This window comes from Haliotis rufescens, unplaced genomic scaffold, assembly GCF_023055435.1.
Source record: "Haliotis rufescens isolate VD_foot unplaced genomic scaffold, xgHalRufe1.0.p SCAF_30, whole genome shotgun sequence".
NCBI classification, from domain to species: domain Eukaryota; kingdom Metazoa; phylum Mollusca; class Gastropoda; order Lepetellida; family Haliotidae; genus Haliotis; species Haliotis rufescens.
Genome location: NW_025964002.1, coordinates 5679896 through 5693706, shown reverse-complemented (window position 1 = coordinate 5693706; position 13811 = coordinate 5679896). Strand labels below are relative to the sequence as shown.

Sequence of the window (13811 nt, the reverse complement as noted above, 5' to 3'; positions counted from 1 at the left end):
GCTTTGTCAGTCCATACCCTACACTGTTACCATCTGCTTTGTCAGTCCATACCCTACTGTGTTACCATCTACTTTGTCAGTCCATACCCTACACTGTTACCATCTGCTTTGTCAGTCCATACCCTACACTGTTACCATCTACTTTGTCAGTCCATACCCTACTGTGTTGCCATCTGCTTTGTCAGTCCATACCCTACACTGTTACCATCTACTTTGTCAGTCCATACCCTACTGTGTTGCCATCTACTTTGTCAGTCCATACCCTACTGTGTTACCATCTACTTTGTCAGTCCATACCCTACACTGTTACCATCTGCTTTGCCAATCCATACCCTACTGTGTTACCATCCACTTTGTCAGTCCATACCCTACTGTGTTACCATCTGCTTGGTCAGTCCATACCCTACTGTGTTACCATCTGCTTGGTCAGTCCATACTCTACTGTGTTACCATCTGCTTGGTCAGTCCATACCCTACTGTGTTACCATCTGCTTGGTCAGTCCATACCCTACTGTGTTACCATCTGCTTGGTCATTCCATACTCTACTGTGTTGCCATCTACTTGGTCAGTCCATACCCTACTGTGTTGCCATCTGCTTGGTCAGTCCATACTCTACTGTGTAACCATCTGCTTTGTCAGTCCATACCCTACTGTGTTACCATCTGCTTGGTCAGTCCATACTCTACTGTGTTGCCATCTACTTTGTCAGTCCATACCCTACTGTGTTGACATCTGCTTGGTCAGTCCATACTCCACTGTGTTACCATCTACTTTGTCAGTCCATACTCTACTGTGTTACCATCTGCTTTGTCAGTCCATACCCTACTGTGTTACCATCTACTTTGTCAGTCCATACCCTACTGTGTTACCATCTGCTTGGTCAGTCCATACCCTACTGTGTTGCCATCTGCTTGGTCAGTCCATACTCTACTGTGTTGCCATCTGCTTGGTCAGTCCATACTCTACTGTGTTGCCATCTGCTTGGTCAGTCCATACTCTACTGTGTTACCATCTACTTTGTCAGTCCATACCCTACTGTGTTGCCATCTACTTTGTCAGTCCATACCCTACTGTGTTGCCATCTGCTTGGTCAGTCCATACTCTACTGTGTTACCATCTACTTTGTCAGTCCATACCCTACTGTGTTGCCATCTACTTTGTCAGTCCATACCCTACTGTGTTGCCATCTGCTTGGTCAGTCCATACTCTACTGTGTTACCATCTACTTTGTCAGTCCATACCCTACTGTGTTGCCATCTACTTTGTCAGTCCATACCCTACTGTGTTACCATCTGCTTGGTCAGTCCATACTCTACTGTGTTACCATCTACTTTGTCAGTCCATACCCTACTGTGTTGCCATCTGCTTTGTCAGTCCATACCCTACTGTGTTACCATCTACTTTGTCAGTCCATACCCTACACTGTTACCATCTGCTTTGTCAGTCCATACCCTACACTGTTACCATCTACTTTGTCAGTCCATACCCTACTGTGTTGCCATCTGCTTTGTCAGTCCATACCCTACACTGTTACCATCTACTTTGTCAGTCCATACCCTACTGTGTTGCCATCTACTTTGTCAGTCCATACCCTACTGTGTTACCATCTACTTTGTCAGTCCATACCCTACACTGTTACCATCTGCTTTGCCAATCCATACCCTACTGTGTTACCATCCACTTTGTCAGTCCATACCCTACTGTGTTACCATCTGCTTGGTCAGTCCATACCCTACTGTGTTACCATCTGCTTGGTCAGTCCATACCCTACTGTGTTACCATCTGCTTGGTCAGTCCATACCCTACTGTGTTACCATCTGCTTGGTCAGTCCATACCCTACTGTGTTACCATCTGCTTGGTCAGTCCATACCCTACTGTGTTACCATCTACTTTGTCAGTCCATACCCTACTGTGTTACCATCTGCTTGGTCAGTCCATACCCTACTGTGTTACCATCTGCTTGGTCAGTCCATACCCTACTGTGTTACCATCTGCTTGGTCAGTCCATACCCTACTGTGTTACCATCTACTTTGTCAGTCCATACTCTACTGTGTTGCCATCTACTTGGTCAGTCCATACCCTACTGTGTTGCCATCTACTTTGTCAGTCCATACCCTACTGTGTTGCCATCTGCTTGGTCAGTCCATACTCTACTGTGTTACCATCTACTTTGTCAGTCCATACCCTACTGTGTTGCCATCTACTTTGTCAGTCCATACCCTACTGTGTTGCCATCTGCTTGGACAGTCCATACTCTACTGTGTTACCATCTACTTTGTCAGTCCATACCCTACTGTGTTGCCATCTACTTTGTCAGTCCAAACTCTACTCTGTTACCATCTGCTTTGTCAGTCCATACCCTACTGTGTTACCATCTACTTTGTCAGTCCATACCCTACTGTGTTACCATCTACTTTGTCAGTCCATACCCTACACTGTTACCATCTGCTTTGTCAGTCCATACCCTACACTGTTACCATCTGCTTTATCAGTCCATACCCTACTGTGTCAGTCCATACCCTACTGTGTTACCATCTACTTTGTCAGCCCATACCCTACACTGTTACCATCTGCTTTGTCAGTCCATACCCTACACTGTTACCATCTACTTTGTCAGTCCATACCCTACTGTGTTACCATCTACTTTGTCAGTCCATACCCTACACTGTTACCATCTGCTTTGTCAGTCCATACCCTACACTGTTACCATCTACTTTGTCAGTCCATACCCTACTGTGTTGCCATCTGCTTTGTCAGTCCATACCCTACACTGTTACCATCTACTTTGTCAGTCCATACCCTACTGTGTTGCCATCTACTTTGTCAGTCCATACCCTACTGTGTTACCATCTACTTTGTCAGTCCATACCCTACACTGTTACCATCTGCTTTGCCAATCCATACCCTACTGTGTTACCATCCACTTTGTCAGTCCATACCCTACTGTGTTACCATCTGCTTGGTCAGTCCATACCCTACTGTGTTACCATCTGCTTGGTCAGTCCATACCCTACTGTGTTACCATCTGCTTGGTCAGTCCATACCCTACTGTGTTACCATCTGCTTGGTCAGTCCATACCCTACTGTGTTACCATCTGCTTGGTCAGTCCATACCCTACTGTGTTACCATCTGCTTGGTCAGTCCATACCCTACTGTGTTACCATCTACTTTGTCAGTCCATACTCTACTGTGTTGCCATCTACTTGGTCAGTCCATACCCTACTGTGTTGCCATCTGCTTGGTCAGTCCATACTCTACTGTGTAACCATCTGCTTTGTCAGTCCATACCCTACTGTGTTACCATCTGCTTGGTCAGTCCATACTCTACTGTGTTGCCATCTACTTTGTCAGTCCATACCCTACTGTGTTGCCATCTGCTTGGTCAGTCCATACTCCACTGTGTTACCATCTACTTTGTCAGTCCATACTCTACTGTGTTACCATCTGCTTTGTCAGTCCATACCCTACTGTGTTACCATCTACTTTGTCAGTCCATACCCTACTGTGTTACCATCTGCTTGGTCAGTCCATACCCTACTGTGTTGCCATCTGCTTGGTCAGTCCATACCCTACTGTGTTACCATCTGCTTGGTCAGTCCATACCCTACTGTGTTACCATCTGCTTGGTCAGTCCATACCCTACTGTGTTACCATCTGCTTGGTCAGTCCATACCCTACTGTGTTACCATCTGCTTGGTCAGTCCATACCCTACTGTGTTACCATCTGCTTGGTCAGTCCATACCCTACTGTGTTACCATCTACTTTGTCAGTCCATACCCTACTGTGTTACCATCTGCTTGGTCAGTCCATACCCTACTGTGTTACCATCTGCTTGGTCAGTCCATACCCTACTGTGTTACCATCTGCTTGGTCAGTCCATACCCTACTGTGTTACCATCTACTTTGTCAGTCCATACTCTACTGTGTTGCCATCTACTTTGTCAGTCCATACCCTACTGTGTTGCCATCTACTTTGTCAGTCCATACCCTACTGTGTTGCCATCTGCTTGGTCAGTCCATACTCTACTGTGTTACCATCTACTTTGTCAGTCCATACCCTACTGTGTTGCCATCTACTTTGTCAGTCCATACCCTACTGTGTTGCCATCTGCTTGGACAGTCCATACTCTACTGTGTTACCATCTACTTTGTCAGTCCATACCCTACTGTGTTGCCATCTACTTTGTCAGTCCATACCCTACTGTGTTACCATCTGCTTGGTCAGTCCATACCCTACTGTGTTACCATCTGCTTGGTCAGTCCATACCCTACTGTGTTACCATCTGCTTGGTCAGTCCATACCCTACTGTGTTACCATCTACTTTGTCAGTCCATACTCTACTGTGTTGCCATCTACTTGGTCAGTCCATACCCTACTGTGTTGCCATCTGCTTGGTCAGTCCATACTCTACTGTGTTACCATCTGCTTTGTCAGTCCATACCCTACACTGTTACCATCTGCTTGGTCAGTCCATACCCTACACTGTTACCATCTGCTTTGTCAGTGTCAGTCCATACTCTACACTGTTACCATCTGCTTTGTCAGTCCATACTCTACACTGTTACCATCTGCTTTGTCAGTCCATACTCTACACTGTTACCATCTGCTTTGTCAGTGTCAGTCCATACTCTACACTGTTACCATCTGCTTGGTCAGTCCATACCCTACTGTGTTACCATCTGCTTTGTCAGTCCATACCCTACTGTGTTGCCATCTGCTTTGTCAGTGTCAGTCCATACTCTACACTGTTACCATCTGCTTGGTCAGTCCATACCCTACTGTGTTACCATCTGCTTTGTCAGTCCATACTCTACACTGTTACCATCTGCTTTGTCAGTGTCAGTCCATACTCTACACTGTTACCATCTGCTTTGCCAATCCATACCCTACTGTGTTACCATCCACTTTGTCAGTCCATACCCTACTGTGTTACCATCTGCTTGGTCAGTCCATACCCTACTGTGTTACCATCTGCTTGGTCAGTCCATACCCTACTGTGTTACCATCTGCTTGGTCAGTCCATACCCTACTGTGTTACCATCTGCTTGGTCAGTCCATACCCTACTGTGTTACCATCTGCTTGGTCAGTCCATACCCTACTGTGTTACCATCTACTTTGTCAGTCCATACTCTACTGTGTTGCCATCTACTTGGTCAGTCCATACCCTACTGTGTTGCCATCTGCTTGGTCAGTCCATACTCTACTGTGTTACCATCTGCTTTGTCAGTCCATACCCTACTGTGTTACCATCTGCTTGGTCAGTCCATACTCTACTGTGTTGCCATCTACTTTGTCAGTCCATACCCTACTGTGTTGCCATCTGCTTGGTCAGTCCATACTCCACTGTGTTACCATCTACTTTGTCAGTCCATACTCTACTGTGTTACCATCTGCTTTGTCAGTCCATACCCTACTGTGTTACCATCTACTTTGTCAGTCCATACCCTACTGTGTTACCATCTGCTTGGTCAGTCCATACCCTACTGTGTTGCCATCTGCTTGGTCAGTCCATACTCCACTGTGTTGCCATCTGCTTGGTCAGTCCATACTCTACTGTGTTGCCATCTGCTTGGTCAGTCCATACTCCACTGTGTTGCCATCTGCTTGGTCAGTCCATACTCTACTGTGTTGCCATCTGCTTGGTCAGTACATACTCTACTGTGTTACCATCTACTTTGTCAGTCCATACCCTACTGTGTTGCCATCTACTTTGTCAGTCCATACCCTACTGTGTTGCCATCTGCTTGGTCAGTCCATACTCTACTGTGTTACCATCTACTTTGTCAGTCCATACCCTACTGTGTTGCCATCTACTTTGTCAGTCCATACCCTACTGTGTTGCCATCTGCTTGGTCAGTCCATACTCTACTGTGTTACCATCTACTTTGTCAGTCCATACCCTACTGTGTTGCCATCTACTTTGTCAGTCCATACCCTACTGTGTTACCATCTGCTTGGTCAGTCCATACTCTACTGTGTTACCATCTACTTTGTCAGTCCATACCCTACTGTGTTGCCATCTGCTTGGTCAGTCCATACTCTACTGTGTTGCCATCTGCTTGGTCAGTCCATACTCTACTGTGTTGCCATCTGCTTGGTCAGTCCATACTCTACTGTGTTACCATCTACTTTGTCAGTCCATACCCTACTGTGTTGCCATCTGCTTGGTCAGTCCATACTCTACTGTGTTACCATCTGCTTGGTCAGTCCATACTCTACTGTGTTGCCATCTGCTTGGTCAGTCCATACTCTACTGTGTTACCATCTGCTTTGTCAGTCCATACCCTACACTGTTACCATCTGCTTGGTCAGTCCATACCCTACACTGTTACCATCTGCTTTGTCAGTGTCAGTCCATACTCTACACTGTTACCATCTGCTTTGTCAGTCCATACTCTACACTGTTACCATCTGCTTTGTCAGTGTCAGTCCATACTCTACTGTGTTGCCATCTGCTTGGTCAGTCCATACCCTACTGTGTTACCATCTGCTTTGTCAGTCCATACTCTACACTGTTACCATCTGCTTTGTCAGTGTCAGTCCATACTCTACACTGTTACCATCTGCTTTGTCAGTCCATACTCTACACTGTTACCATCTGCTTTGTCAGTGTCAGTCCATACTCTACACTGTTACCATCTGCTTGGTCAGTCCATACCCTACTGTGTTACCATCTGCTTTGTCAGTCCATACTCTACACTGTTACCATCTGCTTTGTCAGTGTCAGTCCATACTCTACACTGTTACCATCTGCTTTGTCAGTCCATACTCTACACTGTTACCATCTGCTTTGTCAGTGTCAGTCCATACTCTACACTGTTACCATCTGCTTTGTCAGTGTCAGTCCATACTCTACACTGTTACCATCTGCTTTGTCAGTCCATACTCTACACTGTTACCATCTGCTTTGTCAGTGTCAGTCCATACTCTACACTGTTACCATCTGCTTTGTCAGTCCATACTCTACACTGTTACCATCTGCTTTGTCAGTGTCAGCCCATACTCTACACTGTTACCGTCTGCTTTGTCAGTCCATACTCTACACTGTTACCATCTGCTTTGTCAGTGTCAGTCCATACTCTACACTGTTACCATCTGCTTTGTCAGTCCATACTCTACTCTGTTACAAAAAAAACAGTCACCGAATCCATGTCATTGTTTCCAGAGCTTCCTGACCCAGGTCCACTCTGTCTGTACCTCAGGAATCCTGACAAATGCGTTTCTATTCCAGCACATGTTTTTCATGAATTACCATGTCACATGCTGACTTTCAAACAACCAAACTTAGAAACCTACCCTTGTAAGTCATGTAAGTCATGTAAGTCATGTATACAGGGCCCATCACCAGCCACTAGCATCAGTTTCAAGAGTGAAGCTGCCATGTCCAGAAACCAAGGCCCCGTTGCACAAAGCGATCTAAGCGCTATGGTGATCGAAACTCCCTTACTTTAACATTGGCTTATGATAGTCATAGCGTTAAGATCACTTTGTGCAACGGGGCCCATGTTTGTAGATCTTACATTAAAAAATTGCAACTTTCAAGTTGTAGTGAATTTATTTTTTGGCCACATGTATAAATGATACAGACATAATGCCCAAGTGTGGAATCAAACAATGGCGAGTTTAACCCATGCCATACCACAAGGTGGTGCTACCACTTCACCCCTATAAAGCTGAGAAGAATGCAGCCTAAGTTATTCTCTGAATCACTCAAACAAAAACATAGGATTAACAGTCCATATGTCAATATTTTCAATTTTGCCAAAGATTTTTTTTTTCATCGTCTTAGGTACTCAATTTTCTATGGTATCTTCACATGAAAAAACATTTGGGTTCATGTCAAAATGGTTGGATCAGCAAGTCTTCTGCTGTGTGACAGAATGACAAAACCTCCTCAAGCTGTGGTAATGCCTCAATCTTACCATGTCTCAGCATGATACCAGAGTTACCTCTCTTCCCTGCTATTTTAACCAAGCCACTTTAAGGGAGACATTATCAGGCACGTAGTTTACAACCTTCAACCAGTTGATTTACAGATTATATCAAACGCAGAGTAGCCCATAAACCAGACGACTTCCTACTTCTGAGGATTAAACAACTGCAGCATGTTGCTGATTGGTTGTGTGTGTTGTCATGCCATCAAGCTGATCCACCAACTGCTGTATGCTAAGTCAGGGGATGTTGCTGTTGGTATTGGTATTGGTAGATTTGCCTTCTCCAGTTGACAAGTTGTGGTTTGTCTACAATGTTCTTTCATGTGACAATTATTTGAAAGGTTGGACTTGATTTTGTTAGCTCACCTGACTGAAAGTGAGTGTGTGTCATGTCTTGTTTTTTGGTCGTCCGTCATCTCCTTAGAAACCAGAGTACCAGTGAAGCTGAAACTTCACGTGCTTGTTCCCACCAATGTTTGTTTGTAGTTTAACCCTGCACTCAGCAATATTCCTGGGCTCGATTGTAGCGCTACCAGTGGCTATTACCAGTTATGTCCCTTCTAAGCCTCTCCTATGGGCCAATCAGATTCTACCTCTTGTATCACTTGCATATGCTTCAAACAAAATGGCGACGCCACGTCAGGACGATCTGCTCGATAATCAAGATCTTTATTGTGATAAAACGGGTCTTAAATCGCAAAATGCATCAAATCATGTGAACACCTTGATTAAAAACATAAAATAATTTTGAAAATATCTGTTGACATTGAGTTGGCGGTGCACATGCTTTGCAAATCCTGCAATCGACTGAAATCTGCATGACAGTTTACGAACCTTATTTCGATTTTGTTGCGCGATTTTGATTGGACTATGCATAGACTCGTTAGTCCAGCCAAATTGTAACTCCATAATACCAGCCTAGTTCAGCAAGGGTGGAAACAGGACTTTTATAGTCTGTTAACTCCCTTGCCTTGGGAAGATGTATTCCGGCTGTATGACGGTGGTCTGTAAATGGTCGAGACTGGACCAGACAATCCAGTGATTGACATCAATCTACACAATTGGGATACGATGACATGCATCAACCAAGTCGACGAGCATGACCACCTGATACCATTAGCCACCTCTTACGACAAGAATAGTCGCCTTTTATGGGAAACATGGGATGCTGAAGGCCTAGTCTAGCCCGGATCTTCACAGGTCGACTGACTTTCTGAAGTAGATCTTAACAGACCTTTCTCATCTAATGGTGATATTATTTGAATACATGTGTTATGTCAAATGTTTCTGAAAAGCAAGTTGTGCATATATATGCTTATGTCACCTCTCTTTTAGAGGAACTATTTTATTCTGCGATACAGCTGGTTGTTGTATGGCTATCAGTGTAAACATGAAGTCACACATACTGAATAAAATTGTTTATAGATCTACACCTACATTCTTTGAGGTAAACAATTGTGATATAAAATTATAAGAACTGACTTTCACTTTGTGTGAGTTCATTGGAGTATGAACTTTCATAGAGTGAGGGCCAAACATCAAACAGTCTGGCTCCCCTTACTCTATGAAGGTTCATACTCCAATGAACTCACACAAAGTGAAAGTCAGTTCTTAAATGTACAACAGTTAAAAATGTAAACAAAGACAGTCACTTTTTTTCTACACCCAGCACAGCAACCTGCATTCTTCTCTTCATTGGTCCTTTCACAGATCTTGATAGCTTGGCTTCGTGGCCTGAAACATACCAGATTATATCATAGACGTGTATTCAGGTTGAGTAAATCAAGCGGCTTTCTTTTAGAACACGGAGCACTAAAGTGTTAATATATATATAGATTTGTGATATCACACAGCATGTTCATTTTCCATTTCTTTAATGGCAATTTATATACATGCAGTAAAATATGGACCATTAATGTCTAGTTCTAGTGCAAGTGGATAATTGAAATCAGTTGAAAAGCGGGATGTTGGGCTTTGAATTATTGGATGATACACGGACCCCTATGACATCCGAAAACAGCCTCCCAAACATGGGTTTGTCCCTGCTGTTGAACAACATATACCATGGTCCGGGAGATAATATTACACATGTAGTATACTTGTAGTAGCCAGTTGTAAATATATGATGATGGACTATTGCTGGTGAATAACATACCATTGTCTGGGAGATAACATTACACATATAGTATACCTGCTGTAGAGAATAGTAAATATGGGATGATATACTATTGCTGGTGAATAACATACCATTGTCTGGGAGATAACATTACACATATAGTATACCTGCTGTAGAGAATAGTAAATATGGGATGATATACTATTGCTGGTGAATAACATACCATTGTCTGGGAGATAACATTACACATATAGTATACCTGCTGTAGTGAATAGTAAATATGGGATGATGTACTATTGCTGGTGAATAACATACCATTGTCTAGGAGATAACATTACACATGTAGTATACCTGTAGTAGAGAATAGTAAATATGTGACTGCCAGGCTGTGAGAAAACAAAAACCATTTGAATATTAGTGCATAAAATGATATTACAACAATAAAGGGCAGTAACAATTTTCCAAGGTAGTGGTGAATATAGGTTGTTTATTACAAGACACTAAGCCTCAGGACGTGAATCTTATCAGGAATCACCTGATGTTCTGTGTTTTGGTTGCTTACCTGCAGTGGAGTTGGCCAGGTGCATGACACCTGTGGTTCAGGTAGGACAATCCACCAGCTGTTGTGTATTGCCCCAGCACAGGAAGGTGACAGTCACTGCCTGCGGCCTCTCCAATATGTGGAGATTTCACCAGACTGTGTTTTGATGTTAACTAGAAGTTGATAAAAGGTTATGACTTCAAGGCGTTTTAAACATTTATTGTTGAGTGTATGTGTTTGATATATTTGATATGAAAAGACACTTGGGTGAGATTCTATTTATTATCCCAAATCATTCTTCCAACATTTTATAACCAGGGTCTTTGAGTGTACAGCTAACCAGCGTCAGTGGGAGAGAGACTGGTGAAAACATTTGATTGTAACCGATGATGTCACAATGGTTGCATTGGTTGGTTTGTTGTTTAACGCGGCACTCAGCAATATTCCAGCAATATGACGGCGGTCTGTAAATAATAGAGTCTGGACCAGACAATCCAGTGATTGAAATCATGAGCATCGATCCACGCAACTGGGATCGATGACATGCATCAGCCAAGTCAGCAAGTCTGACCACCCGATCCTGTAAGTCGCCTTTTACGACAAGCATAGTCACCTTTTACGACAAGCATGGGTTGCTGAAGACCTATTCTACCCCGGAATCTTCACGGGTCCACAATGGTTGCAGAGCCAGTGTTGGATGCTAAATGTATATTCTTGCATTACTGAATTGTGTGACAGATACACTGCAGTTCAGCACAATATTGGCCCACAGTAATGCTTGTAATTGATATATTTGTACAGTGAAATCAATATTACACAATACTGAATTTGATTTGTCCATTTTGCAGCACAAGAATAAAAATCATGTTGTATGGTAAACGATTGTCTTGAAATCTTGCATCACATTTTATTTTGCAACTAAATCAGTCAGTGGTTTTGTGAATCAGTGGAATTGAAGGATTCCGTAGTGACTGCCTTATGCTTCAATAACAGAACAGCACACTTATACCTTGGGTGTGCCCTACACCAGCATTCTCTCCATGGTCTAGTGTATAGAGCATCCGGGAGAGCGGAGGGTTGGTGGTTCGTTCCCAGGTCGCATCATACCATAAGACGTTGAAGGATGGTACTTGTTGTTACCCTACCTGGTACTCGACATTAATAGGATAAAACAAGGACCGGTTAGATCAGATATACTGTGTTGGAGTGGGGTATCAATGTTAAACGGTAGCATGGTATCTCAGTTGGCTAACAATACAAAACCAGCGTAAGTTCAGACTAGTACAAGCAGCCACACAAACACATGCATGCATGCATGCATGCCGTTATATAAGTGCACTAACCAGGCAGGCAACCCCATTTCAACTCACCTCACCTCGACCCATGAAGATAGAATAGAATAGGTCTTCAGCAACCCATGTTTGATGTAAAAGGCGACTATGCTTGTTGTTAGAGGCGACTAACGGGATAAAGTGGTCAGGCTCGCTGACTTGGTTGAAACATGTCATCGATCCCAATTGCATGGATCGATACTCATGATATCAATCACTGGATTGTCTGGTTCGGACTCAATTATTTACAGACTGCCATCATATAGATGGAATATTGCTGAGTGCAGCGTAAAACAACAAACCAACCAACTAACCAACCACCTCACCTCACCTCACCTCACCTCACCTCACCTCACCTCACCTCACCTCACCTCACCTCACCTCACCTTTACAATCACATCCCATGCATTCATTTGAATCATTCGGGGCATTGGTGATGAAACAGATGTACCTCCGATGTTTCTCTATTGATCATGTAGAACTCTTCCGAGATGTAAAATACCACTAGTTCATGGTAATGCAACCTCTTTGTAGCATATGTATGTCCTTCATAATATCCCCGTGAGGATTCCGGGTTAGAAATGGTCCCAACAACCTATGCTGGTCCTAAGAAGCGACCAACTGGATCAGGTGGTCAGACTGGGTGGTTGATTGCGTGTCATGGCACCCCAACAGCCCACATCATTCCTCCAACTTTTTCAATTCGTAGACAGTTATAATCAGTTTCTTAAGTGTAAAAGAACAGCTTCAATAGTGGAGCAATAGTGATGTCATTTGATTGTGACGTCATGGTAAACAATGATCTACAAAGCATTGTGATGCAATTGCAGTGATATCTACACTGTAGATATAGCTTGATCTCACCCAAGCGGTATCTCCTGTGGGAGCCAGTTTTTGGATGATAAAAAGTTGTTATCCATAAAAAAGTGTCATGTATTCATGTTCTCCCTACTTCTAAATGCCTATCAAGGACTTTATTATTATCTTATCAGGATTAGGAGGTCATTCAAAAAAAGGTACCACATGTGTTCAGAGAAATTGAAAAACACCCCAGGCATGTGTTGGGTAGTATGGTGGGTTTTTTTCAAAATAACTAGTTTTAAATGTCTGAAGATTTATGTCATTGAATAAAGTTGAGCTTCAGTACCTGTGGTACTCAGTCCTAGACTTTCTAGCAAGGTGTAAACATTCCTTGGTTAGACAGTCTCCATGGCCATAAATATTCCATATCATTTCCAGAAACCAGTTGCCGTGGTAATTTTATGTCTCAGTTTACTTGTCTGGCAATAACTGAAGAAATATGACACTTGTACGCCTCCATGTGATTCAGCCTATGACAATGGCAGGATTTGTTAATTGTCAAGTGATTCTCAATGTCATGTTGAGGACATCTGTGCAATGTGCATACAGTGTGTTACCGTGACAACAATATCATGTAATACCGGCGTACCCACACTGTACCGCTGGAATAGTGCCATTTAAGAGCCCAACTAACTCACTCACTCACTGACAGCATCCGATGATGCTTGTGTTGGGGGGGGAATACGTGGCCCAGTTGTTCAAGGCTGCAAAATGACAGTGCAGAGGCACTCAAGGATCCTATAATTCTTACGAATCCTCTACCTCTATTACATCAATGCCCTGTGTTTTGGCTGCAATCACACAAAACTAATCTTCAGAATTTTCAACAGAAGTCCTGAATTATTAACAATGATGTCTATTGTTCCTATGATTGTGGGGCGGTCGGGTAGCCTAGTGGTTAAAGCGTTCGCTCGTCACGCTGAAGACCCGGGTTCCATTCCCGACATGGGTACAATGTGTGAAGCCCATTTCTGGTGTCCCCCGCTGTGATATTGCTGGAATATTGCTAAAAGCGGCGTAA

The 13811-nt window shown here is 43.4% G+C and overlaps 1 protein-coding gene across 8 annotated transcripts in view; it reads left to right on the top strand.

The window, feature by feature from the left end:
• Positions 1 to 13811, top strand: part of LOC124143308 (probable Na(+)/H(+) antiporter nhx-9) — a 97658-nt gene that overhangs the window by 45152 nt on the left and 38695 nt on the right. The window lies entirely within an intron of this gene.